Source organism: Pteropus medius, unplaced genomic scaffold (assembly GCF_902729225.1).
Source record: "Pteropus medius unplaced genomic scaffold, Ma_sr-lr_union100, whole genome shotgun sequence".
NCBI classification, from domain to species: domain Eukaryota; kingdom Metazoa; phylum Chordata; class Mammalia; order Chiroptera; family Pteropodidae; genus Pteropus; species Pteropus medius.
The window spans coordinates 22,184,911-22,212,347 of NW_024342467.1; the positions used below are offsets into that span (position 1 = coordinate 22,184,911).

Below are 27,437 nucleotides of genomic sequence, written 5' to 3' on the forward strand. Positions count from 1 at the left end.
TTTCCTCACCCCTCCTTCTAATCCCTCATCTGGCTTTCAGAGCCCTCCTTCCACAGCCTTCCAGAGGAAATCTGATCCCCGCCTTGCTTTGTCTCCAATGCATAAAAGAAAATGCAAAACTGGTTTTCTCCAGAGTATTTGAGATCTTGTCCTTGGTAGATGTTGTAAATTTTGGTTCAAATAAACTCTTTTAGAAAAGTCAATACCAGTTTGGACATACCTTACGTCAATAGTTGCAAGATTTGTCATCAAGAAATATAATTTAGAATGATGAAATTTTCATAAGTAATCCAAAGTTAATTGTTAGGAGCAAGTAAATTAATGTAAGTAGAATAAAAAGTTTCTTTTTAGTTTAACTCTTTAGCAATAATTACACTCTATGTGTAATTAAAGTTTTGCTTGCTAAAGTAAATGATGAGAAGTTATTGAACATCTAGACCATTTCCAAGTGTGATAAACGAAACATGAATTGCTGATCATAGGTTTATCTACTTTTCGATTACAGAGAAAAGAAAGGTATTTGGGTCTATTAGGCAGATAGACAGACATGAGCAATAAGGAAGTAAAGGCCCCACCCAGAGACCTCCCTTAGGGCAGCCATGAAACACCCATTTTACAGTTAAAAATTACCATTAACATCTTGGAATAAAAGGAAGTAAAAGCCACAAAAATAACCACTGGTTTAGTCTGTCTGGCCAGAGAGCTTAGCAGTTAGTACATATACTGACCTTCTTTAACCTCAGCCTCAGTCTCCCACCTTTATAATATCATACAAATGCCCGGAAGTTCATGAATCTAATTAAAACAGACTGAATTCTGGGTAACCACATGGGCATCAGACAAAGGTTTCTAAAACAGCTAACTGTCAATCAGCTGACCTCACATGCCAATCATCCACTCAGCGCTGCCCCTGTAACCACCAGTAAGGGCCAATATAAGGTATAGTTCCCAAATCCTGTGCAGCTAAGACCATCTCCGGTGAAACGCACTTTAATAAATCTTACTGTTCCTAAATTTCACTGATCTGTAATTCTTTCCTGTGTCGGCAGAAATGAACCCAGCTTTCTCGGTGTCCTCTGGCTGCAACAGGTCCATTAATAAACATGTCTTGTGCCATATTTAAAAAAAAAAAATTCTAGAAATTATATGTTCATAAACCTATCAATCTAAATACAGGTATAACAGACAATTCAAAATTGCTTACTTACTTTTCACTAGGACTCTTTTTTTAAGGTTAAGAATTCTAATACGTATCTAAAGCTTCAAAATTGATAATAAGAAAACAAATGTGTATACAAGATAAGTGGGATATGTTTTGGCCAAAAAGAGAAAAGGTATGAGATAGGGAGGTGTATTTTTGAGGGAAAGGAAATGAATTTGGTGTTAGAGTGAGGTTGGTCCTATCAGAACAGGAAAGAAGAAAAACGACCAAAATCCAAATGTGAAAAGGAAAGTTGTAGACGTTTTGTGAAAAAGAAATTTTTAGAAAGGAATTTTATGTATGGGAAATCTGAATAAGACTAAGTGAATTTAGCTTTCAAAGGTAAGTTGATGGAAAATTAGAGTTTTTCTCCTGCAAAAAGGGACTATTGGTCTGCTACTGATAGTATGACAAGATTTTCTGCCTAGAAAGCAAAGACTCTGTGTTATCAAAATAATCTTCTGTTTTATGTTGTCTTAATCAGGTCCTTGATTACTTAAAAGAAACGGAATCTTCTCAATAGTAAGAACTAAGTTTTGCTAACCATCATGTAAACTTTTGTATTTGTCTTTGAAGTCTTTTATTGTCACTTGGGTTAAATGGATAATTAAGTATTGCTTCAAAATGACTTATGATCCTATTTAGTCAAATGTCCAAAATATATCTTGACAGAATTCCCAAAATTAAACTATAGAGTTTTGACTGGAAAATAACTTTGAGGCGTGTATACCAGCAGGGACTTTGGAATACTTCAAAAGATTTTCTCTCCTTACAAAAGAGGTATTAAACAAATTAGGCTTATTTGGGTATGCTCAAATTATATGGGAAGCATTACCAAATAATAACACCGAGCCTTCTTTCTGTAACAGTTGTATATGGTAGAAGTGTTCCAGAAGTGATATTAAATTCCTGGAAATCTGAGATGTCCTGACATATGATGATGTCTGCCATCAAAACGGAGGCACACACTAAAAAGACTGAAGCTATCTCCCCAAGATTGTTTCGGCTGGCCTCGTAATCAAATAGGCATGAGACAGATTAGCAAGAGAAAATAACCAAATCTAATAGGCATGAGACAGATTAGCAAGAGAAAATAACCAAATCTAATCCAAATCTAGACATGTGTGTGAGGACCGAGACAGAATAGGAACGTGGGTGTATAAGACGTCTTGAGCTGGGGCTGAGGTAAGCTGCCTTGGGGGCTTCAGAGGGTCATTGCAGGATGACAAGAGCAGATGTTTAGTTCATAGAAGTTTGTCCTGCCCTACAGACAGGTCAATCAAGAGAGGTCCTCTCTGCTAATCTCCCATATGGGGCAGGGCCCCTCATTCAAATTCTTCCAGGTAGTCAAGGGAGGGACAGGAGTTTCCCAGCCAAAGTTGCCTTGAGCTCAGAACAATCCCCACACCACAGAAGCACATCTTGGGCCCTAAGTTAAAATGAGGCCTTGAGAATAGGCCTTAACCCCATCTGACTGGAACCCTTTGTAAGAAGAGGAGATTAAGATGCCCAGAGGAATGAGCACGTAGGGACACGGCAAAATGGCGGCCGCCTGCGAGGCCCTGAGAGAGGCTTCAGAAGAAGACCTCTTTGCTGACACATTGATCTTGGATGTCTAGCCTCCAGACCTGTGATTAACCCAGGTAGTCTGTGGCATTTTGTCACCGCAGCCCTAGCCAACTAATACAGACATGAATGAAACGGAATCCTGTGTGAGAAGCCAGTTCTATGTGGTCCCAATACTCACATAGAGAAAGAAAAGAACATGCTGAGGAAAAATGAAAAAACAAACAAACAAAAACATTTGTTATTAAAAGGAGAGAGATGCTTAAACATACACATTTTTTTCTAACAGGTGAAATGCTGTGACCAACTAACCTAATATTTCACTGGGACTTGACTCTCGTCTTTGCTCTTCTGTGTCTCGTGTATAACTGTCTCCTTCAAAAGATGCACAATATTTTTAAGCATAAGGAATGCACTGAAATACTTAAACAAAAGCATGGGATAAACCATTATAAACCCTTAGCAGATCCTCACAGTGTTAGATGGAGCACAAAACTTCCAAGTACATTTGATTAAAATGTTTTCTAAAAAATGAAATAGAAATTTTATATGCACTATTAGCAAATAAAATCTGTCTTTGATGAATTTACTTAGCATCGTGAGAGAGAAATTTCCACATAAACAAAGCAGCAGTCAGCGGATATTTATTCTACAAAATTAAATTACCCACAACTATTTTTGAAAGTGAAATCAAATCGGAACAATATCCAAACTTTGAAGAACACCGTTTAAAAAAAGAAGTACTGGCTTCCCGAAGCCTGAAGAAGGGCGTTAGCCTTCCAGTCTGACATCCAAGGCCCTTCAGAGTCACTTCTTTCCAAACTCGTCTTCATGGTGTCTCAGAATGAGTGACATTCTACTCTAAGGGCCTGTCCACCGAACACCCAGCAGCACGTGCCATGCCCATCCTCCCAGATCATAAACCTCTTCCCCGCAGCCCTAGGATGCACCTTGGAAAACAATATGAAGTGACGTGAGAACTCCCGAAATCTTGGGTGACGCACTGCGAAGGACGACAGCCGACCAGTCCTGCCGAGGACCTCGATGTGGCTGCAGTCACAGAGAGTTTTGTAAAGGTGCGATTTGGAAGCACATATACGTGCAATGCAGAGATTTAAAATGTTTATAACATATTTCCCGCATCTTCTTAAGAATTCTTAAAACATTACACCGGCCAAGTCAATTGGTTTGGGTCGCCTCTGGTGACAACCACTTACCACCAACACAAATGAACAATAAGAAGAAGGAGAAAAACTTATTACAACTAATCGCCAGTCTCCTGGGATGAGTCCCAGTGGTTATTGGGTAACTGATCCCTATTCTGGCTATTTGTCCTCTTCCCACATTAAAATTTTCTAGAAGACAACATCAGTCCGCTGACAGTGTTGGTCAGGGAGCACATCCCAGGACTGCCTTGACATGGTGCCGCAGCTCCTTCTGGACTAGGGCACGTGTCCTCGTAGCCACTCTGAGACCAGGGAATGGGAGCGGGCCGCAGAGAGCAGGTCACTGAGGAGGGACACGGGACTCCACGCACGGCCTCTGCTTGGGCATCACGCCTCCGACGTGCAAGTGGGCAGTGCCGAGCCCTGGTTATCAACCCTGAGGGATTCACACCCCGCACACTGGTCACCAGTCCCGGGCAGGGGACAGGGATTGGAGGGGGGGGGCTCCGACTACATGGCAAATAGCAAAAGTCACCACAGTGCCAGCCACCAGGAATAGAAGTCCACTGCATCTTGGCATCAGAGTCACCAAGGAAAACACAACCGAGCCACGGGTAGGGACAGAGCGAAAAGAGCCTCGTGATCGGGGACCGATGGCACTCTGCTCTACAGAGGGAGCCCTGAGCTTTCCGACCCCACCTCCGGGGTCGCCGTTGGCTGCTAATGCCAACATCTCACATCTCTGTAACAACACCACTGAAGGCACGTCTTCAAAAACAGCCTGAGACACGGAGAGAATGACAGAGGGGAGCAGAATAACCCCTTTAACGAACAGCATAAAAGTGAGCTCTCTGGCAAATACGCACAGAAACACGCATGGCCTAAGCACCTCAAACGGAATGAGAAATAAAGGCAGGCAAAAACAAATGTACCGAAAAGTCGGCAACCGTATTGTTGGAAAAACGAACAAGATTTCTAAAAAGACTGAAGAATAGACACGATGCTACCTACTTTATTTTAAACAATAACACAGATTTGGATCCGGATTGGCATATTTTGATGCAGTAGGCGAGGGTTGTAAAGGAAACGGCGGTGGCTTATTTGTCATCCGTGTACACATTCTCGAGGTGCCCGTCTGTGCACAGTGAGCAGACAAACGCAGCTCCTCTAAACAAAAGCACGGGCAGAGGCTGCTTCGTTCTGAGCAAACTCTGGCTGCCATTTACTCAAGAGCAAACCTCCGGTTGATCGGGAGGCGTGAGGGTCACGTGCCAAAGAACCACACGGAAGGCAGACAGGAAGGTATCAAAACGTGTAAGATCTAAGCTGTAAGCAAAAATATATATATATATATATATAGGTCTATGGCCATGGTACCCTGAACAAGCCCCGTCCCGTCTGATCTTGGAAGCTAAGCAGGATGGGGCCTGGTTAGTACGTGGATGGGAGACCACCTAGGAAGACCAGGTGCTGTAGGCGTAAAAAATAAGGGATTGTAAGATGACAAGGTCCTTGCAATCTTGTGAGGTCAACCAAGGGTTGCCTCACCTAAAAAATTATACACACATACGCGCGCGCACACTCCAGAAAAGTGTTGAAATAGGTCAGAACAGAGGGGGAGGGGCGAGCGGGGAGGGTGGGCGACACGGGCCGTGGCGGCACGTGGGAAGGCTTTCATGTGGGAACGCGCCTCTCCCACGGCCCCCTCCTGTGGGGTGCTGCTACCAGCGCCCGTGGGGAGAACACGTCACTGTGCCGGACGCCCTGGCACTGTGGCCTTTCTCCTGAGCTGACGAGGGTCCGAGTCTTTGTGCCTGGGAATGTCTCCCTCCGTGAACACACCTTCCTTCCCACAGGGGTAATGCAGACCCCGGCACCACACCTGACCTCAGCGGGTAAGAAAGTCCAGTCTTTATTGAGCCCGCGCCGTGTGCCTACTGATAATTTTTGCTGTAGGAACATTAACGTGCTTGACGTGGGCTGGGAGTGTTGTGTGTGACACATGGTAAAGATATTGTTTACAGACGCTGTTTACAGACATGATGCCACCTTTCCAACATCCCGAAGTCGGAGTTCTGAAACGCATTCGCCCTCCAAAGTTTTAGATACAGTATTAATATTTTTAAATACCTGCAAAGGTAAATATTTACCAAAGAAGATAAATGTAATCAGAGTTTGGGCTCCATCCCTGGGGTGAGGGGAGCGGGGAGGACACCCTGCTGGATGCTGGAAATAAACACGAGGTAATAAAGGCGGTCTCTGTCCCCCAGGGCTTCGTGATCTGGCGGGAAGGACAGATGGTTAGAGCATCAGACTACAACCTGCCACGCTAGACAGACGAAGGAGCCAAGGGCCCTGGGAGCAGGAGCTGTGCTGTTAAGCCACCGAGCGGATGCATCTAAGCTGGCTCCACAGGAGGCTGGAGACATCCGCTCTTGTGGCACCCTCTGCCCGCTTTTTACCTAGAACATCCTCCGAAGCCTCTTTGCCCTCCACTAAATTTTGAAATCGAGACGTGATAGGTTGATACAATCCGATATTTTGCAATCAAAAACAAAAACCGTATGCTTTACAAAAGATTCAGAATGAGACTCTTGCTTTTAAAGGCCTCACGCTAGGACAAGTGTTTTCCTCCATTACCGACAATTTTCTCTTGAATCATTTCAAAGCAATTTTCCTGTTCAAGGCTTAGCTTTAATCAGAAGGCATTTTCAGGTTACTTCACGGCCTCCCCGTGCTTCGCTAGATGACTGCAGAATCAGGCTTCGTCATTCCAGTCTCCACGAGACACCTTCCGTAAGTAGTTCGTTCAACATTTTATGCAAAAATAGACACAAAACAGGCCTCTAGGGGTCTCTGTAGCTAATTTTCGTGGATTAATTTCCCAGGATTAATGTTTATGCACCAGTCTCTTTACCACATGATCAGACCACTAGCGTCGAAGTGGTCTCAACTCCTAGTTCTGCAGCTCGATTACGCAGGTGATGAAATACTTGAATGTAATCTGGATAGTTAGCGACTCGCCGTATCCACGGTAAACCATGGTGGACGGATGCGTTCTGACCGATATCTCATTGTTTACTTGTGTTCTCTCTGGTATCTGACGTTCCGCCTGCTATTTTCATGCAGGCGATAAGTGGTTCATATAAATTCAAAGGGACAGAGGCGGAAAAGCCTGGATTGCTGCTGACATTGTTTTAAACCATATTTTAGCAGCCACTAAGACAGACTGGGCTGCCATTGGCAAGTGAGGACTTGGGACAGCAAGACAGCTCGTATCCATCGCCAGCCCTGCTGCTACGGTGGGGGCGACTTTCTGCCCCGGTCACCTTTGTTCATATGGGTGGTCACCTGTCATTAATCTCTCTCTAACCATCTCTTCCCACTCCCCACCCCTTCTCTAGTCCGTCTTTCAAAAAAGAAAGTTAGGAGGTTTACAAAACAACCAACCAGGAACAAAAGAAGATAAATAAAATGACAACTGACCAAGAGAGTTGCCGTGGAGACTGTCACACTCGGTACTTAGCTATCTGAGAGCCAAGGTGAAGAAGAAAGCCCAATTCCTTACACAGCGCTCACAGGCCGGAGGAAATGTCCCAGTTTTTAGGGAAGCTAAATTTTTATCCGATTAAATTTCTACAAGCTATTTCTATAAGCGATATACCTGGGGTCCACCGCGGGGTAGTCTAAGTATCAAAATGGACTATGTCCACTGCGGCAGCCTCCCCCGAAAGGCAGAAGCACAATTCACCTTGCTGGCAATTAGACGAACACGGTTCTGCAAGAGATTAAGGCAAGGAGTCTCGCATACAACCTAGAGACCCAACTCAGGCCCAGGTAAGTACTTGGATTACCCGAAGCCATGGATGGAGGGGATGCCCTTTCAACGACCTGTCGGAAACATCGTTTCTTTCACTCAAGTTTCTGATCGACGACATCTGCTCTGTGTTGCCTGTGGCTGGACTTAATTCCTGACCCTAAACTCTTGCTCTGCATCTGCAAGCGAATGGTGAGTGGGGATTAGTGACCCCATACGCGGCCCTTCCTTCTGGGAAGAACAACTCAGCGGTCAGAGCCGGAACCGCAGTTCTCAGGTTGCTACCGGGAGCTTACCAAAAGCCAAGGAATTGTGTGCATGAGGATAAAAAACACAGCACGTAGTATATTAAAAGGTCACTGAACGCACGGCGTAGACCCTGGCAACACCGGCTTCTCGCAGAAAACTTGCTGCAGGTGTTGGAAGTGTCGGAGGAACACATGGCGACGCAGGACCTCAGCGGTCACTCAGACCATGACGGGCGTGGGCGTGGGATGCGTGGGTACCACCGGCTATTTTTTTTTTTTTTTAACGCGTTCAATATTCTAAAATTATTGGTTTTAACAGATTTACAACCTACTCGAAAATGCAATGGAGTGGGCATCACGGGACAAGCTGGTTTGAAAGCCCTGGAAAAGGCACGTGAACGGTCATGGCATTCGGCTCCGTGTGGGTTCTGCAAATAGCGTGGGCTGCATGTCGAATAAAATGAAAAGATTTTTAAATGTAGAGATTAGAGATGACTAAAGATTAAAGCCGGGAACGTATTTTAATGAAACTTCCTTTTTGTTATGTTAATACGAGTTAAAAGTACAGTCATATACAAACAGGAACTTTAAGAATGTCAGTAGTTTCTTATGTGAATATCTAAGGTTATCAAGAACGTGGACTTTGAAATCTCAGAGACTCTGAGTCCCCTGGGCCCAGCCAGGTGGCACTGGATAAGATATTTAATATCTCTGAGCCTCAGTTCCCAAATACCTAAAATGTAAATAATGCGTAAGTATCTGAGGGGCTTGCTGCTGTGGACAAAAAGGGCTGTTGTCATAAACCAAGCAAAGCGACCTTACAGGGCAATCCGTCACAAATCCCCGCCTGGACAGGTCATGGCCGGTGGTCACGCCCCAGGCCTGTAACTTCTTAGCAAAAGGTTGATCTTTGCCTCCAGCCGATCCGTCCATTGTCTCTGCGCAAATGGGTTAACACGCCTGGGAAATGCCTCTTTTTCAGACTCCTCAGCAGCTGTAGCCACCCTCGGGAGAGCACAGCATCGCGTTGACTCTCCTGCGATGCATCCCCTGCCTGGCTCTCTCCCTCCTTCACGTCATCTTCCCTACGTCCCCTCCTTCCTTCCGAATGCATAAAAGCCACTGCAGACTGTCATTCTCCCAAGCACTTTTCTTGGTCTGTTGAGATCTTGCTTTCAGGTGTGTCCTCTGCCTCGCTCAAACAAACTCTAATAAACTCTTATAAAATCTTTCTACAGGTTTGGACGTTCTTCTGTCAATACTGTAACAGTTTAATAAAGTGTGAGATACTGGTGCATTGCAAACGCTTAGTAAGCGTGCTCTTTATATATGAAAGGCAGCTGTCAGATCTCTTGTTTCTTATTCGACCCGAAAAGTATCTGCTTTCTTCCTACTCTGTTTTACTCAGTTGTTTAAGAGGAACCATATAAATGGAAAAGAAACATGAGACTCTGTAAGAATTAGGGAAACTGACTTCAAAGTTGTTTCCAAAACGCAGCCTTTCCCTTTGAAGCCTCTAAAACCGTGAGGGTGTTACGCAGAAGCGAAGCATGCCAGCTCTGGCCTCGCTGAGTCTAGGAGGAAAGCAAACACGGAGACCCTGGCACGCAAGTATCTTCTCTCCTTCCTGCCCACTGATCTCTGACTGCTTTTGAACTAGCCACCGCATTGCAGTGTCTTCGCCTGTGACCTGGACCGCAGGTCATCGCCGACTCTGCATTGATCACATTGGCGCTGGAGTGACCTGCCTTTTCTGTGCAGAGTCTCACGTCGCCCTGCAGAGGCCTTTGGAGGGGTCAGAGTTGGCCTCGGAGTTTGCCCATGGCTCAGCCCAGCCCTTCGGAGCATGTGATGGACCGAGTTTTGGCCGAACCTCCACAAGGCATTTTTCCTTCAGGAGAAAGGCTCTCCTCATACTTCTCCCGTCGTCCCACACCTGCAGGGTTCACCTCTGGAATGACAGAACTTCCCACTGTTTGGACCCAGAGAGAGAGTGGGCCACCTCTGTCCTTCACCCCGAAACGACCTTAGAGGGAACATCAGGCATCAGCTGCACGGAAACCTCCTCTCGTCCATGGCACGTTTTCATCTCGAAAGGGGGTCGACACTCGTGGCCACTGAGTGTAAAAGAATGATGTCCACTGATGTCCTTGCGATGGCATCTTTTCTGCTTAGATTAGTCAGGGTGGGTTTGTGTCCTTGTTTGTAACCAAGAAAACCAACTGACTCCCTGCCATGAAAATACTGGAGCGAGAATAACGCTTATGAGAATAATAGAAATTAAGTCTAATTCTCACTCCCACAGTTGAGGAGAGGGAGGCTCAGAAATGCTGCCCACAGTCACCCAGTTAGGGCTGGGGCTCAGCCACGCCTTGGCTCCCGGTTCGAATCCCATTTCTCCATACCCACCAGCGGTGCCTGAGCCCTGGACACTGTCACGTTTGGCAGGGGCCCTGCGCCAACGCTCTGTAAACCTGCGTCTACCCCAGGGAAGTCTGAAGCTTTTCACTGTCTGCAGGAAAAACAAACTCTGCACATTAAGGTTTGTGCGCGCCCACGTCACTGTGGGAAGTGTCGCTGCTGAGGCAGAGGGGCACGTTACAAGCCACTGGGCTGTGAGGAATGCTCGCTGGCAGTGCCGGCCACGTGTGCGGAAGACCCTGGAGAAGGAAACGTTGGAAGACGGTGAAATGCACTTTCTTTTATTCCACACGGCACGTAAAAGCCTACTGCGCGCAAAGCACAGCGCGCGCATTCTGCGTCCACCAAGATGCGTGAGCCGTAGACTCTGGCCTCGGGTAGCTTCCAACTCACGGCGGGAGACAGCTGTCCCGGGCTCGATCCACGGATGTGTTTGTCGGAAGCGGAGGCTGCAGGAGATGAGACTCATCGGGTGAGTAATGCGGGCCACTGAAGGATTACGAGGAGGACATGCCACCCCTGACTGCCGTCGAAGGACAGAAAAGGCCAAAGAACACTCAGATGTTTTGCGACGGGCGCTGACAGGAAGATGGCGGTGCACGGGAGAAGAGAAAAGGGAACTCCGAGGACGAAACTCAGGTTTCCTCGCGTGGTGTAAATGACCCTTTGTAAATGCACCTCTGCTTGATGTCGCAGCCGGCGCCCTGCGTCACCGTCGTAACTGAGGAGCTCACCTCGAGGTGATGAAGGTGTCCGCCTACTGTGCCTCTGTCCCCACGCATGCTCTGTGCCCCGCGCTCAGCGTTCAGAAACTGTCATTGATCACGTCCCCTACCAAAGTGCGGTGGGACGACATGTTCGCAGGTCACCAGGAGTCGAAGCCGCCCGCCTTTGCACGAAGTCCTTTCACTCAGATTCCGGCCGTAAGCAGGCAGCCACCACGTCCAGGACTAACTGGCATTTGAAAGGATAGTCCCAGTTAGCCGTCCTTTTCCTTTAAGTGGTTTGTATTTTTCCTAGTTAGACTTATCCTGTCTTCTTTGACCAGAAAAGGACAACTATTTCATGACTTTAAAGATATTTGTTAACTCGGGAGGTAGAGGAAACCATTCGAACTAAGCACAAAGCGAGCCTCTCCTCTCTAATCATCGACGGTCTGAGAATTCAGCAGCAGCAGCATACTGCCCGTGTCCCCGAAGTGCCACGATGTCCCGAGGAACCCAGGGAGAGCCGTGACCATGACCATCAGTGGCGGAGCACACAGAGCACGTGTTTGGAGTCCAAAAACAAAAACGAAAACAAAAAAAAAAAAATGCTTTGGGATCCAGACTCTGAAAATCAATAGCTGATCATCTTTGGTAAGTGACTTCGCTTCTTTCTCGTGGTGACAATGGGAGTGGCGATATCAACTTGGCAAGGTTACCACGCGAATGGAAAGGTGTAACCTTAGCGAAGCTCTAACAGGGAGCCCTGCTACATACTGACGGCTGTGACAGCCCCAGGGCAAGTCAGGGGCGGATGGGGCCTGAGGTTAATGCAGTGACAACAAGAGATAAGAATACAAGGTGTCAAAAATACCTGCATTAGATTGTGTCTCATAGTTAAAGGTGAATTGTTAACTGTCCAATTAGGAGTAACACCTTTGAGGGAAATTGTATTTGGTTGGTTTGTGATACTGGTTTATAAGATAGAAAAAAAAAAAAGGATTGCAAGAAAACGTGTTCTAATAAATTTCCTTCTCAGGAACTCTGTCTACAATAGCAATAAAACACGGTTGCCGTTATGTTTCATTTTTTCATACAGAGCTGAAGTTTGAAGGAGCTTTTCTGTGTACCCGGTGAGCTCAATAAAAATAAAATCCTTTGGATTAAGGTAACATTCCTAAGACACCTGTCTCTGGTGAAGGCATTTGCGGTCATGAACAACAGTTGAACGGGGGACTCCATCGCATGACATATCACAAAGAAACTGCTTTTAGGTAAATGTCAATATTCTCTCGATTTCTCCCAGCTCTTCAATACCAGTTCAAAGGTCCATCGGAAGAATGAATTTTCTTAGCAAAACAGCCCTGCATTATAAATGGCGCCAGTTCCTGACCACTGACTCATTAACTTAACTCCTGCTGGCTTCTCTTTTCACTAAAAAGACTTTTGTTCTTAAAGATCAACACACTGAGTAGCCCGTCTTTAGTCTCCCTCCATCCGTCCTCTGCAGTAGTCAACCCTGCTGGTCCCTCCCTGCCGAAAGTCACCCCCGTGACTACCGTGCTTCTCCTCCTAGCGCTCTGAACGCAGGTTAAAGGTTTGCTGCCTTATCGTTACCCACCTGCTTCCTGAATACAGGTATTGCCCGACCTTATGTCTTCCCCACGGCCGTCATCTCTTCATACGCTTTCTCTCGGGGAACTCATCTGCTGCCATATCTTCAACTCCCGCCATTCCACCAAGACCCCTCAAATTCATATTTTTGGCCTTAGCCTTCCTGCTGAGTCCACAGCAGAGTCTCGGTGCCCTGCAGGACATCCCCCGCGGGCCTCCTCATCAACCAAGCACGACGAGAGCAGCACGCCAGCTCATCCTCGGTTCCCCTAGATGAGTATAAGATATTCATCCGATTCGGGGTCCCCCCTTTGTCCAGCTTTACCTGCGGCCTCCGGGCCACTGTTAGATCTCTGTCTTTGCCGTGCCTCTCCCCGCCCTCGTCAGTTGCCAGGCTCCTCCTTGCTTGAAGCCCTCCGCCCCTTTCCTTTCTTGCTGCCGTCATCCAGAGACAGGCTCCGATTTGCTCCATACCGAACTCCCCAGTGCCCACGGGCTTTGTTCCACCTGCCGTGCGCACAGGTGCCCGGTTCATTTTCTAAAGCTTGGATTCGCCCAGTCATTCCCGTGATCACCACATCTCATAGTCCTTCGCCGCGCAGTGTGGCAGTCGAGAACCGTCACGGGATTTAGCCCACCTACCTACCTTTCCATTCTTTTCTCTAACTATCCCCTTACCATGTACCCTATACAAGCTCCATACACATTTTTTATGGTGACTTCAGTGCCTACCAAAGCTAGAAAACTACTAACTATACAATGCTATGCTATGCTATGCTATGCTATGATGCTATGCTATGCTATGATGCTATGCTATGATGCTATGCTATGATGCTATGCTATGCCATGCCATGCCATGCCATTCCATGCCATGCCATGCCATGCCATGCTATGCTGTACCCACCTGGAAACAGTTACAATTGTTGCCCGCTTAACTTCTCTCCATGCCTTCGTCCTGCCATCCCTCTAAGCATCCTTCCTCACCACCTCCACATCCTCATGGAGTCAAGTCCCCATCCCGACTTTCAGCAACACGTTCCAGAAAGCTTTTATAAAATGACTCCCTCCGCCCTCAATTCGATGTCTCTCTCGTCACCTTATTTATAGTTATATATTATGCTCTGTTTTCCCTAGATGACTTTAAAGTCCTCTAAAGCAGAACCCAGGTCTAATTCTTTTTTTTTTTTATTCCTTAAAGTACTCAGGGTAACATTTTATCCACAGTAGCACTAACCAAATATCTTCTACATCAAGAAATAATAGAATGTCAAAAATAATGGTGTTCTCCCAGATAAGGGAACCACTAAATATGCATGGCCGACAGGACGTAGTAACCTTAGCGTGAAACATATTTTGTAACATTATTTTAAAATTTAGATATTTTCGTCGATCGTAGATCTTTAACGAATCATTTAAAAAATTTACACTTTTTGATGACATAGTCAAAGCATGTATACATAACCAATTCTACATATTTCTTTGTAAGTAAACAGACTACCTATGGCAGATTATAGTTTTCATAGATGACCACAAAAATATGTCCCAACCCAAATGCTCTTCTGCTATGTGGAGTCTGTCTCTTCACCTGCTTAGATCTGGTTGGGGTGGGTCCTTGTGGCTGCTTTGATCGGTTCTGGGCACAGTGCCTGACCGGCAGAGCCGTGTGTGCTTCTTGCCTCTTGGAAACCAGCCATCAGATCAGCATTGTGACTCTGTGAGATCACAATGCCGTGAGAAGCCCAAGCCACCTTAATGAAATGCCGCATGGAAAGAGAGACGGTGACTTATCATTTTGGAACTATGGGCTCCTGATAAGGACAGCACACACTCTCAAAGAGACAAGGAAGAGAGTGTTTGGCAGCCTTGCCCACAGGATGAAGATGTTGTAAACCCAGATAAAATCAGACACAAAGAAGAATGGATGTGATGCAGGGCGGGGGGAGGGAAAACCCACAGGGAGGAGAGGCCCTAAGTCTCAGGGGGAAGAGAAATGAAGTCTTATGCTTAGGTCCTTACCTGTCTGGGGATCAGAGCGTAAGTTCTGACACGGAGGAACAAATGTGATCTCCTGGGTATTATTCGGGCGGTGGGGGGTGGTACTCCAGATTAAACGTCCGAGAGAGAATACTGGCGGCTCCTAAAACAGCAGCAGCAACAGCAACAACGAACCTAGCAACTCCACTCCCAGGTATACGTCCAAAAGAACTGAAAACAAATACTCGTTCCTAAGTTCGCAGCAGCACTATTCACAAGAGCCCAAAGTGGAAAGAACCCCCAATCCGTGAATGGATAAATGGCAAACCAAAATGTGATATATGCTGACAGATACATAAAATAGAATGTCATTCAGCTATAGAAGAAATGAAGTACTGATACGTGACCATGAAACTCAAAAGCATTGTGTAAGTGACCAAAAAAAAAAAAGCAGACACAAATGTCATACATTGCATGATCCATTTATATGAAATATCCAGAACAGGTGAACTCGTGGAGATAGAAAGGTCATTGCCAGGGGCAAGAGAGAGAGGGAGATAGGGAGCAACTGCTTAATGGGTGTGGGGTTGCCCTTTTGGGGTGCACTGATTGCCACGGAATTGTTCCCTTTAAAGTAGTTAAGTTATACAAATCTCATCTCAATAAAGAAAAGAATAAATACAACCTTGAAGGTTCGACAAAAAATTCTTAAATACATTTTTTTTTTTTAAATGGGGAGGGGAGGGGAAGGGAGGGCGCAGCCGTACGTGACAGAAAGGGAGATGTTTATAGAAATGGCCCAAACCTGAGAGCGGCGGCATAATGGAGGGACATCCACAAGGCTAATGGTGTAGACACACAGGGAAGCAACAGAATTATGAAAGGAAGACACACGAGACCCAGTCAGACCATTAACAGCAGCGCTTTCCAATTATGGATGCAAAACAGAGACAACAGATGAATGATGTATTCCGCAGGTGACATATACTGAGGGCGCTGCAAAGGTTAATCAAGTGAACTCGCTGTCTCCAAAGCCAACACTCTAATATAACTGTGACCTTCAGAAGAGGGCCTGGTGTCACGTCGCAGGTAAATGAAAGTGTCAGGGTCATTTGGAGGAAGAAGAAATTATTTTTCAAAAGCGGGAACAGCAAAAGCTTCAGAAACATTTGCCCTGTTTCTTACTGAATGATCAGTGATGGGGAAGGCGGGGGCGGGGGGAGCAGGAAGAACAGCGAACAAGCACATGGAGACAAAGGCATCGGGCGTGCCCGGAAAGGCTCTACGAGCCAGGACGCTGTGTCGAGACCCGGGCCCCAGCGCCCGGCTCAGGAGTCCGATCGCATTCAGTAGTGACTGGGGAGCCGTGGAGGTTGCAAAATAGTCAGTGCCACGAGCTGTACTTCAGGAAAGCGAATCTGGCAGCTCCGTGTGGGTTGATGAGAGGAGCAAAGGACTGGAAGCGGGGACAGCAGTAAGAAGTCAGCTTTGAGAGTCAGGGTGAGAGGAAATTGCACCTGCACGGAGATCAGGGTCATGGGACAGGAGAAAGGGGACAGATAAAACAGATATTAGAAAGCTGATCGGCAGTATGGGACGCAGGGAATATGCCAAGCATTTGATCTGGGGAGACTGGGAGGGTCATTGGTTCATGAGCTAAAAGCGGTAGCACTGTAGGTAATTAGATGGTGGATATGGCACAGACTTGAGTTCTATTTTTGCCCGTATCACATTTGAGATGCTGGAGGAACATCCAGGTGGAAATGGCCAATGGACAGCAGTGAAGCCTGAGCGAGGAGATTAGAAGCCTGGGAGAGGTCCGTAAAGGTGTCAAGGCCGAAATTTGATCGCGGTCTGTTATGCACATGGTTGGTGAGCACTTGGGGAAATCAAATCAACCAGAAGCAACTGCAAGTTTGCTGCCAACTAGTTATGGCAGCTTAACCTCAACTCCTTCGGGACAGGGTACCTTCGCTGTGAATCGGAGAGGTGTTCTACACGTGGTGTATCTGGATTCGGCTGGATATTCGACAGGGATTTCATAGCCTAGTGGCTAAAATGGAAATGTGCTGGGATGAGAGCAGATGTAGATGGATCTGCAGTGGATCGAATAATTATGCCTGAAGCACACTGATTATGACATGACCGTAAACACGGGAGAGCCTGAGGAAGAACGAACTTTACACTACATGTTCGGTATCTTAAAGGAATGGCTTATTTATCTTCCATTTTTACATTTGAAATGCTGGAGGAACAGCCAATAGAACCACAGGATATTTTGTTGGTTTCAAGTGCTATTCCATGGTTTAGAACTTCAACTAAAACCGATTAAAACAGAAAGGATTCTTAAGAGATTATTTCAAAAGAATAAGACAGTTACTTGTGGATATTATTTGCAAGAAAACTGCTAAACACAGCATGTTATCTTTGTACTGTGTATCCCTGTGAGCTTTCTTGTTTAATAATTTGGGAAGCTTAAAAGTTTTATGCCAAAATATCTCCAACTGTACATGCCACTATAGGCTAATCTTTGTCAAAGAATTCATTATGAAAATTTTCCTTTCAATATTTTAAATCATTGGCCATTTCCATTTGAAGAAGTTATTGTTAAAATTCTGTGAGGCTGCAGGACCTGAGAATTAAGCACAAGGGAAGATAGAGATTTCAGCCCTACCCAAATGTTCCACCATGGAGTTACCCTCTGCTGGCGAAGAGAACCAGTACATACGAAATGCGAATGACACTGAAAATAACGTGTTAGAAAAGTGCCTAACAAAACAATATGTTCTCTGCAAAGAGAAACCAAATCCACGATCTACGACTACTACCTAACGGGATAGGTAGGCTTCGTCATTATTGGGACATTAACATTATGTCTCAATGTAAAACACAAGCTGATATTATTCCTTGTTAACGATTCTTCCCAAGTAGTTACTCTAACTACATGAGACTTATTTCACCGTAACTCTACTTTTAGAATCCAGAACTATATACGGATGGATGGGTGGGTGGGGTGGGTGGTAGATGATGGATGGGTGGACGGATGGGTGAGTGGGGTGAATGGATGGATGGGTGGTGGATGGGGTGAGTGGATGAGTGGGATGGGTGAATGGATGGATGGGTGGATGAGTGAATGGATGGATGGGGTGATAGGTGGGTGGATGGTGAGGGTGATAGGTGGTGGTGATGGGTGGGTAAGTGAAGGGGCAGATGGGTCAGGGGGTATGAGTGGACGAGCAAGCCTTTCCCCAGTTTCGACAGAACTGCAAGCTTAGAGGTTGTGGCAGGTGCAGAGGCTCTGCCTGTATAACCAGCTGACCTTCTCTCTTTATCACGGTAACCCTTGTTTTCTTCCTGTGGCAATCAATACACCAGTAAAGACTATGTTTCCCAGCCTCCCTTGTTACCAAGGTTGGCCAATGAGAGGAAAATGAAGGTAATGTGTGAAACTTTCGCAAAAGGCCCTTTAGAGGGGCCCTGAGGATACCCTCCCCCTTAACCCTTACCGCCTTCCCCTTCCATCCTTTCTAGAATTCTGAAACGATGGGTGGCATCGGGAGCTCAGCAGGCAAGAAGCTTCAGCTGCTCTGAGGACTAAAAGCAGCGCTGTCAGTGTGGGAAGACAGAGGGCGCTCTGGGACTCTGAAGGGTGGCAGATACCAAACGGATTTTCTGTTACATACAGTTACCTTTAATCACAACTAAGACGCACTGTGAAACCAGCATTCGGCGTCTCATCCTTCCACTATGCCATGCTAGTCATAAGACGCTGCCTAATTCCAATCTACGATAGTTGCCATTTGTTCAAAGGTTTTCACAAATACGGAAACACACAGAGACCAGCACGTGCCCGAATCGCCTATGGCCTTGTGCTCATCTGAGCTACTTTGAGAAATATTTTGAATTCCTATTCTAAGTTAATGCTAATGACAAGATAATTGTTTTTTACAGATTTCCGGTGAAGGTTGAGATGCTCTGACAGCTGTCAGCGAAGTGTCAAATTGACTGCGCTAGTGAAAGCGAAGGGATTTGAAAGCCCTCACTCGTGGTGGCCTTAATTTGGTTTGATTCCAGGATGCTAGACATTGGCATCCCCTGAAGAAACAGCATCTTCCCTCTTCCATAACTTCCCCGCTTCCTAATCTTTCTCGCTGCCTCAGCCGCCCAAGCCTCTGAGTTGTACCGAGAAGTGACTCCCGCTGCAGAAACGTCACTTCCCCCCGACTGTGCCAGTCCCACCTGAGCCCTGAAGCACGGATCCTTTCCACAGTGACTCGTGGAATCTCAAGTCGCATCTCAGGCCCAGGGCATGGTACTCCCCGGACGTACCCAGGCTCGCTCCCCGCGGAGGGGGTGATCCCGAGATGGCCCTGTGCTCTCCACCCGCTGAGCATGGCTTCACGCCCCATGAGTGCAGGTAGAACCTACGATGTTATTCCACCCCAGGGGACATGGAAACAATGATGCCATGTCCCTTCCATGGTCACGTCACGTCGTAGTATATAAGATGGTCTTAGCACCGAGGGATTCTCCCGCTGGCCTTGAAGAAGCAACAAGCCAGGTTGTACTGTGCCAACAGAGTGGACCACACAGTAGGGACCTGATCACTGCCTCTGTGACCTAATGGTGGCCTCCGGCTCATAGCCAGTAAGAATCCAGAGGCATCGGTTTTACATCCACAAAGAAATGAATTCCGACAGCAGCCAGATGAGGTCACAAACAGATTCCTCCCCACGCGAGTCTCCGGATTACAACACAGCGCAGACGGCACTTTGATTACAGCCTCAAGACACCTTGAGCAGAGGATCCAGCTCGGGTATGCCTCCTGCCCCACAGAACCGTGAGAGAATAAACTGCTAAGCTTGGGGCAGTTTGTTGTGCGCCACAGAAAACTAATACTCTCTCCAAGCCTTCTTTGCTTCCACTGACCCGGCCCCATGACCCAAGTGGGCTTTCTTGCTGTTCCCATAAGTGAAGCCCTTCTTAATCACAGGAGGTCCAGCCACAGTGCTGAGGCTTCGGCTTCGGTCACCTTTGTAAGGGCCACTGTGCCCCTAACCCCTAGGTCATCTTCGCCTCACTGCAGGCTGTCAGTGTTGACGTATTTACTTGAACTCTGACTTGAGATTAGGTCATCTGGACTTTCTTACCTGGTCATTTATTTCACCCTCTCCTTCCTTCTACATTTCAAAAACAAAACAAAAGCCCACCCATTATTTCTAAGTATGAAGCAAATCCAGTATTAAATGTTTGTTTAGTGCAGCCAGCATATTAGTAGTACTTCTATGTGCTGAAATAGTATGTATAATTTTTTGTAAGTTCATTTTGGGGAAACTGGAATGAAATACCTTATCGAATGAGGATCTACGAAATATTTGCATCCATTTTATAAGCTTTGTGACATAGTTTTTTATTTAACAGATTTATTTTTAACAGGTCTAAATTATAATGAAGTATAGTTAAGGAATCTGTCTTCTGTTTTACGACATATGGCATGATCCACTTATGATATACCTGAGGCCATTTTGAGGTCATTTTAAACAGAAATGTAATGACCGTTTATTATAAAATTCATACGAGAAAGATATCATCCACTTTAAACCATCATGTTGTTTTGATAAATCAATTATAGTGAACACTGGACTTTTCCTATATTGTAGTATATAACGTAGTATATAGTGTTTATCAGTAATAACAAAAACTACCAATTCTTTAGTGGTTAATAAGTGCCAGGCATTCCTTTAATAGCTTTGCATATATTATTTCATTAAATTTGGAGAAAACGTGCAAAAGTTAATCTCATTTTATAGATGAGAAACTAGAAGATTAAAGATGATAGATAAATTTCAAAAGACAACATAACTGCGAACCAGCATTTAAGCCCAGGTTTTAATGATGCCAGATTTCATCTCCTATTATGGTGCACTAACTCTACTTCTATTCCCATATTTATACAGTCAAATAAAATGTGTTGCTGAAAGATTTCAAAAGTTTAACTGGAAGGCAGCAGATGTGATTAATTTAGGATACAGATTTGAATTCTTTTGGCACACATCTTATATATATATATATATGGATGTATGTACGTATCTATATTCACATACATTTTGATTCAGACATTATAAGTAAAAAAGATAAATATATCATAGGCAATACTTTTGGGAAAACAGCTAATGCAAATCACGAATATTAAAATCTAAGTGACTGAGATTACATCGAATTTGTAAACTAAATCATGTCTAACTGACATCTTAATATTGAATCCTCCAATTCAAGAACATAGTATATTTTTCCATTTGGGTCTTCCTTAATTTATTTCAGCAATGTTTTGTAGTTTCCAGAGTAAAATTGTTCTACACACTTTACTAAATTTATCTCTGAGTATTTCATGGTTTTGATACTATTGTAAATAATATTATTTTAAAATCTAATTTCCAATCTCATTCTTAGTACATGAAACAATTGACTTTTTGTATATTGAATGGTATTCTTCAATTTTATTAAACCCACATATTAGTTTTAGTAGTATTTTTGCATATTCCTTAGTTTTTCTACACAATCATGCTCTTTTCAAGATTTTTACCTTTTACTTAATAATCTGTATGCATCTTATTTTCTTATAGTATTGTCCTAAGACGTGAATAAAAATGGTGACATTAGACACCCATGTTTTGTTTCCTTTCTTAGAGTAAAAGTACTACAATGAAATTCTTTATGCTTTATAAAAGTATCATCATTAACTATGACGTTGCTGTAGGTTTTTATAGATACCTTTTATCAGAATGAGGAAGTTCCATATATTCTTAGGTTCCACAAAATGTTTATGAATGGATGTTGAATTTTCTCAAATGCTTTTTCTGTATCAATTAAAATAATCATTTGATTTTGCTCCTTCGTTATGTTAATATGAAAATTTATATTGACTTTTAAAGGTTAAACAACATCCCATTCCTGAGATAATCCCACTTGGTCATGCTATATTATTCTTTTTTTTCTATGTTATTGGATTGAATCTGCTAATATTTTGATAAGAATTTTTGTGTCCATGTTTTTAGAAATATTGATCTGCAGTATTCTTTCTTTGTAGTATTTTTGTTTAGTTTTTATATCAAGTAATGATTGCTTCCTCAAATGAATTAGGAAGTATTCCTCCTCCCTCTCTTTATATATTGTATTTGTAAATAAAATAAAGGTCTGGAATTTGGTAGTTTTACCCGCATAATTTCTGTCTCACTTCTTGCACACGTCCATCCCCCAGAGATAATTCCTTTTACTTACGTGTTCTACAACACTTCAGTGTGTAACTCATTCATATTTTAAAAACAGATCAATATACAAAATCAGTTTGCCTTGTAGAAATAACTCAGTGGAAGTATGAGCTATGAAGAAGCAATGGGAGCAAAGAAATTCAGAATGTTGTCAGAAACAGAATACCGTGTTCAGAAAATGAAACCCTTATGTTTTTCAAATAAGTCTTCGTGTGATGAAGACCACTGCTCATATAATGACTAGATTTCAAAATAAAATGTGTAATATGGTCCAAGTCTTATTCAAATTTAATTATAGAGAAATGAGTAATTTCTAATAGCTCTTAAATGCTTTTTTTTTTTTTTAAGGTTTTAAGAGTAACTTCCTCAAGTTCCTAATATTATTGGCTGGTTTTATAATTTCTAAAGAAAAGAGTCAAAGTAACTATATTAGTTAAATTTGTGTACTGGGAAATCACCAATTTCATGTGTTAATAACAACCTTTGGATTGCCAAATATGAAAAATCAAGCCTAAGTTATTTCGGGTTGAATAATTACCCTTAGGAATATCACTCCTTCCTTATAGTCCCAATTTTCTCGTATAATATGATCACACCTATTAAGCTGTGCACTTTCGCAGTGCCCTGTGTAACTAAACTCTGCTCAGTAATATTCATAGTTCTCTCATCCGACCGTGTTGCTACGTGGTTACTGAAACACCACGGGGTCACTATGGTGGCAGTGCGCCATCAAACTGCCCCTCCTGGAACTCAGATGACAACATGGAACATTAGACACCATGGTGAGCTGTTCGTTAGACTATTAACTTTGCCTGACCCAGTTTGTCAAGTATCTGTGTTGTAAATGTCAATTTCTATTTCACTTGATTTCTTTTCATTTGGTTTTGCTGGACTAAGAATAAATTGCCTTTTCCAAGGAAAAGAAAAGGAAGTAAAGACTATCAGGAAAAGTAAATTTGGAAGTCTCTTCGGGGGGGAAAAAAAATTAAGTACTGGTGAGAATCATCTTTAAGTTAATTAACCCGTTTGGGAGGTTACTGAGATCCCTTCTTCATCCTGTTTGCCTAACGCTGTTCTCTGCCCTGCGTTTTGCATGCAGGTACTTCGGATTCCACAGCATGTGCCAAATCTGAGAAAGCTTTCCAGTAAAGCATTTGCTTAGACCAGATCAAATCTCTTCTTTCGTTGGGGGGCGAGGGGGAAGTGGGGAAAGTCAACTTATTTTATAATCCAATGATAAAATGTTAGTAATCATTTCTATATATAATCAGCTCATTATTATGATTTCTATCAGAAATTAACATAGAGGACTCAAAAGAGATTAAATTAGACACAGACTTTCTGCTCTTTATTAGCAGGTACCATGAGGGAGTTAGTGATGGAGGAATTCATAGCTACTGGCTGAAAAGAGTTTAAAATGACCTGTAAATGTATTTCATCCATACTGATCCATTATCAGGGATAATCAGGAGTTGGCTAAAACACCTTCAACACCTCATCAAACATTATTTTCAGCAGTTGGTTGGATTAAAGGAATGAGACTGTTAAATGATTTCTAGTAATGCTTCAGGTGAACATAAAGTAAATGTCTGATAATATCGCAGACTGAAAAAAAGCATAATTTTAAACATAGTATTTTTATTATTTACCAAGAAATATCGTTTGTCATTGTTGTGATATGTGACATCATATCTGCTTTATCCAAGTCCTAAAAGACATTCCTTCAGGTAATTAATGTGGCCAACCTGATAACAGGTTACAAACTATCTTGGAAAAAAAATGCAAAGGGCTGAAGATGGTTGAAATATTTTCTTTCATAGGTTTTCACCTATGATGCCAGTGTAGTCATTTTTTAAATCCCAATACTTCTGGCATAAATATTATCGAAGGAAGGAATGATGGACTCTGGAAAGAATAAACGGTTGTTAGAAATGTTAGGGATAAAATATAATCTGCAGAATTTTTTGACTGATTAAATGTGATTAAAAATGAGGTCGGGGAAGAGTCAAAGACAACTCTCCAAGATTTCTAATATGAGACGATGGTGACAGTTTTTGAAATTGGAAACCTAGAATAAGAAGTAAGCGTTTAGAAAAACGGAATTTTAAAAACTTCACGATGTCTGGAATGAAGAAATATTTGAGGGTCACAGGAATGCGAGGAATGCAAGCTGTTGAAGACTTGGGTAAGTTTATCTGAGAGAGACCACTTGAAATGGGAAAGAAGGCAGAGGATGGGATATTACTGTCCGACAATACGTGAGGGTTTATTTGAAAGCTGAAGAGGCATCTTCGTAGACAAGAAAAAAATATACTGTATAAAACATAAAATATGCAGAGTGAAGCTCTCGAAGGGCAGGCAGGCCTTGTATCTACAGCACCTATTACACTACCCGGAACACAGCAGGTAAGCATTGGTTAAGTAAATGAACAACGGAACCAGAAGAGTGATGATGTATGGAAAACAGACGCCCAGAGCGTTCCCAGTACAACACCCTTCGCAAAGTAGTATTAAGATGTGATATATGGATTGGGCGATTTGAAAGTCATTAAAAGTCCTTAACAAGAACAAGTTCTGTGGAGTGTTATTGATAGGCCCACGCTGAAACGCACTGCGGAGCGAATGAGTCGTGAGCGTTGGAGATGACAAAGGCTGATTCGTCTCGCAGAGAAGAGCAGGAATGAATGAGAAAACGAGGAGAGAATGATTGGGAGAGGCCTTTTGGCATGCTGGGAGAGATCTGAGCAGGTTTACGTGTTGGGAAAGAAGCCAAAAGGGAGACGATGTTGAGAAGGCATAAAAGGACATAACTGGAAAAGGGTGGTTCCTGGGACACGGAGGAGGTAGGTTCTAAAGCAGAGATGGAGGAATCGGTGTGAGAAAAAGAGCTCTCTGTCGATGGAGTGATTCAACATGGAAGTGAGGGGAGCGAAGAGTCCAAGGTAACCCCCAGCCCCTGGGGGCTGCTGATCTACACCTCTCACCTCTAGGAACGGGTAAGCCTAAGAGCGAATGCAGGTGTGCTTACTGACATAGTACGTTTGAGGGCACTCGACCTTCCCGTTTCTCAGCCTAAGTAGCGTAAGTAGCTACTCAGTAGAGTTGGCAACAGAAACATCTTTTTACAAGAACGAGGGTTAAAGTCAGACTTTTGAAGAGAGTGGTGAGTATTTGGGGCAAACTCTGGCCCCAGACGGGGAATTTTAGAGGGACACAGGAAGAGAGATGCCCCTCTCCAATACAGAGAAGAGGATACTTTTTTTAGTTGGCTGTACCAATCTGCTTCAATAGTCTGGTTTTCTTCTGTGGCATTCAGCAGTCTCGGTATAGAAACTGAAAGGGGAATGGCGGGTTTAATCCAAGGGTGGGGGTTGGCGGAGAAGGATGGCAGAAGGGACAGGAACCAGGGACCTGACGGTGCTGGAGTCCATGGAGGTCAGACTGCGTGGATAGGGAGGAGAGCGGGGATGTTTAGGTTTAAAAGGAAGGGGTGGACGTGACTGAAGTAAGTCAAGAGTGTGAAGGGAGGGAGAACTGGAGGGAGTAAGGGAGTACAGGAGCCTCCAGGCTAAGAGATTATGGCCCTGAATCCCCTCCATCGGAGTGGGAGAGAAAGGGCCTGGGATGAAAGACAGACGGATCTGGGCGTGGTCCCATACAGACATCGGGTCAGCTCAGGTCCTTACTGAATAAGCCGGAAGCAGCCAGAAGACAGGGGTAACTAACTATTCCGGGGCAGTCATAACACACCTCAGAAATGCTAGTAATTGTTTGGCACACCGGGATAAAGGAATGAGGTCTGCCTGAAGCTACAGGTGACTTGATCAAGGGGACACCTACTGCTTGACGTAACTCCCAGACACACCTATTTGCTGCCTGCACAGCAGACCGTATCGATTTAGGAAAACACCTTACGAAACACTGAAGGTCAAAATCTGGGAAAGAACGACTATGACATAGCTCGAAAAGTTAAGAATGAGAGGTTCAAAATAGAGATGACTGGGTCTGAATTCAGGCAAACACTGGACTGGACACGGGAGAAAAGGAAGAGTCTGTGACCGTTGTCACAAACTGGCCTTGAGAGCCATCTGACTTGGACCTCACGGGGCATGGATGAGCCAACACAGACGTGAAACAAAACACAAAGGTGACATTTAGAGTCCACAATTTCAGGAATAGGTATTTTAAGGTGATGAGAAGTAAGGTTTTCTTCTACTAATTTTAATTACTCATATAATACACAATCAAGCATCACAGGCAATCAGGAACTTTTTTAAATAGGTCATTTAAAAGCTTTGGAGTTTTTACAAATGAAGAAATAGTGTTCTGAAAAAAAAAATCCAATTTCTCAAAACGCACCTTAACATTTTGTTTCTGTTTGGCAATGGCACAAACTAACAGGATGTTCTTTTAAGTCTGGATGTTTAAAAGAATATACTCGTGTGCGTGTCAGTAAAATATAAGATGCTTAATTCTGCTTGAACATCTCTGAAGGGATGATCAAAGAAGCAGAATGTCATTTGCATTGTCAAATGACCTTCGTCTGCGATCTTCATAGAAAACAAACGGTTTTAAACGAGAAGAAGCCGTCAATCTGGCCATATTACAGTAATGAGAGTCCGTCACACGATACATCCCGTGGCTCTGAATTACAGCGCTCTTTAATGTAGCTGCGCTGTAAATCACTACCCACCATTTTATGCCATTTCTGTCCTTCTAGCCAAAATATCAAGTAAATCAGATTAGAGATGAAGTATTTTTGGCTTACACCAATTCAATATGTTCTTGCTTCTGACAGCTGTAAAACTCGAGAGTTATTTTACATCTCAGTGTTTGAAGTCTAAAATTCACAATTTTGGATGACCAAATTCATGCCAACTAAAATCCTGGAAATCTCGTGATATCTGGGAAATCTGCTCAGAGAAGCATGAGCAGATCACTGTTATCGGATGTAACTCACAGGCGCATCATAGCGAGGCGCGCCATTCGCTAAGAAGCCAGAAGTAAGAAAAGGGAACAAAATTTTAAGAGATACCCAAGTTGGAGTTAAGGTGTGACTGGTCCCCGGCAAATGAAACAGAGATATATTCTGTGTTATTCTAGAAAGTCAGCTCAGGGTACAGAGTTAGAACCCAATTGTGTCAGGTGATTATTCTAACGAAACATTTCTGTAGAAAGTAATGGTTCTTCTTCGAGGCTGTTATAACAATTAGTAAAATATATAAAAGAGGACTAAAGAAATGGGCTGAAGCGAAAATATAAACCGCTGAACAATTTGGCGTCGCAGGGGAATGCTGTCATAATTGTTTGTGATTTTAGAAGTAAAAACTACGTTAGTATTATTATCTTAAAATAGTTTAATGAAATGACAGGATGAAACCATTTGCATTCTGGAAAATAAGATATAATCTAGTTTTTGCTCTACTACTTACTCATGGCTGAACGGTGTGATGCTGGC

The 27,437-nt window shown here is 43.9% G+C and overlaps 1 protein-coding gene and 1 pseudogene across 4 annotated transcripts in view; one reads left to right on the forward strand and one right to left on the reverse strand.

Moving 5' to 3' along the window:
- Positions 1 to 27,437, reverse strand: part of IMMP2L (inner mitochondrial membrane peptidase subunit 2) — a 694,672-nt gene that overhangs the window by 10,737 nt on the left and 656,498 nt on the right. The gene's annotated exons all lie outside the window — the stretch shown is intronic.
- Positions 5,294 to 5,412, forward strand: LOC120602623 (uncharacterized; annotated as a pseudogene).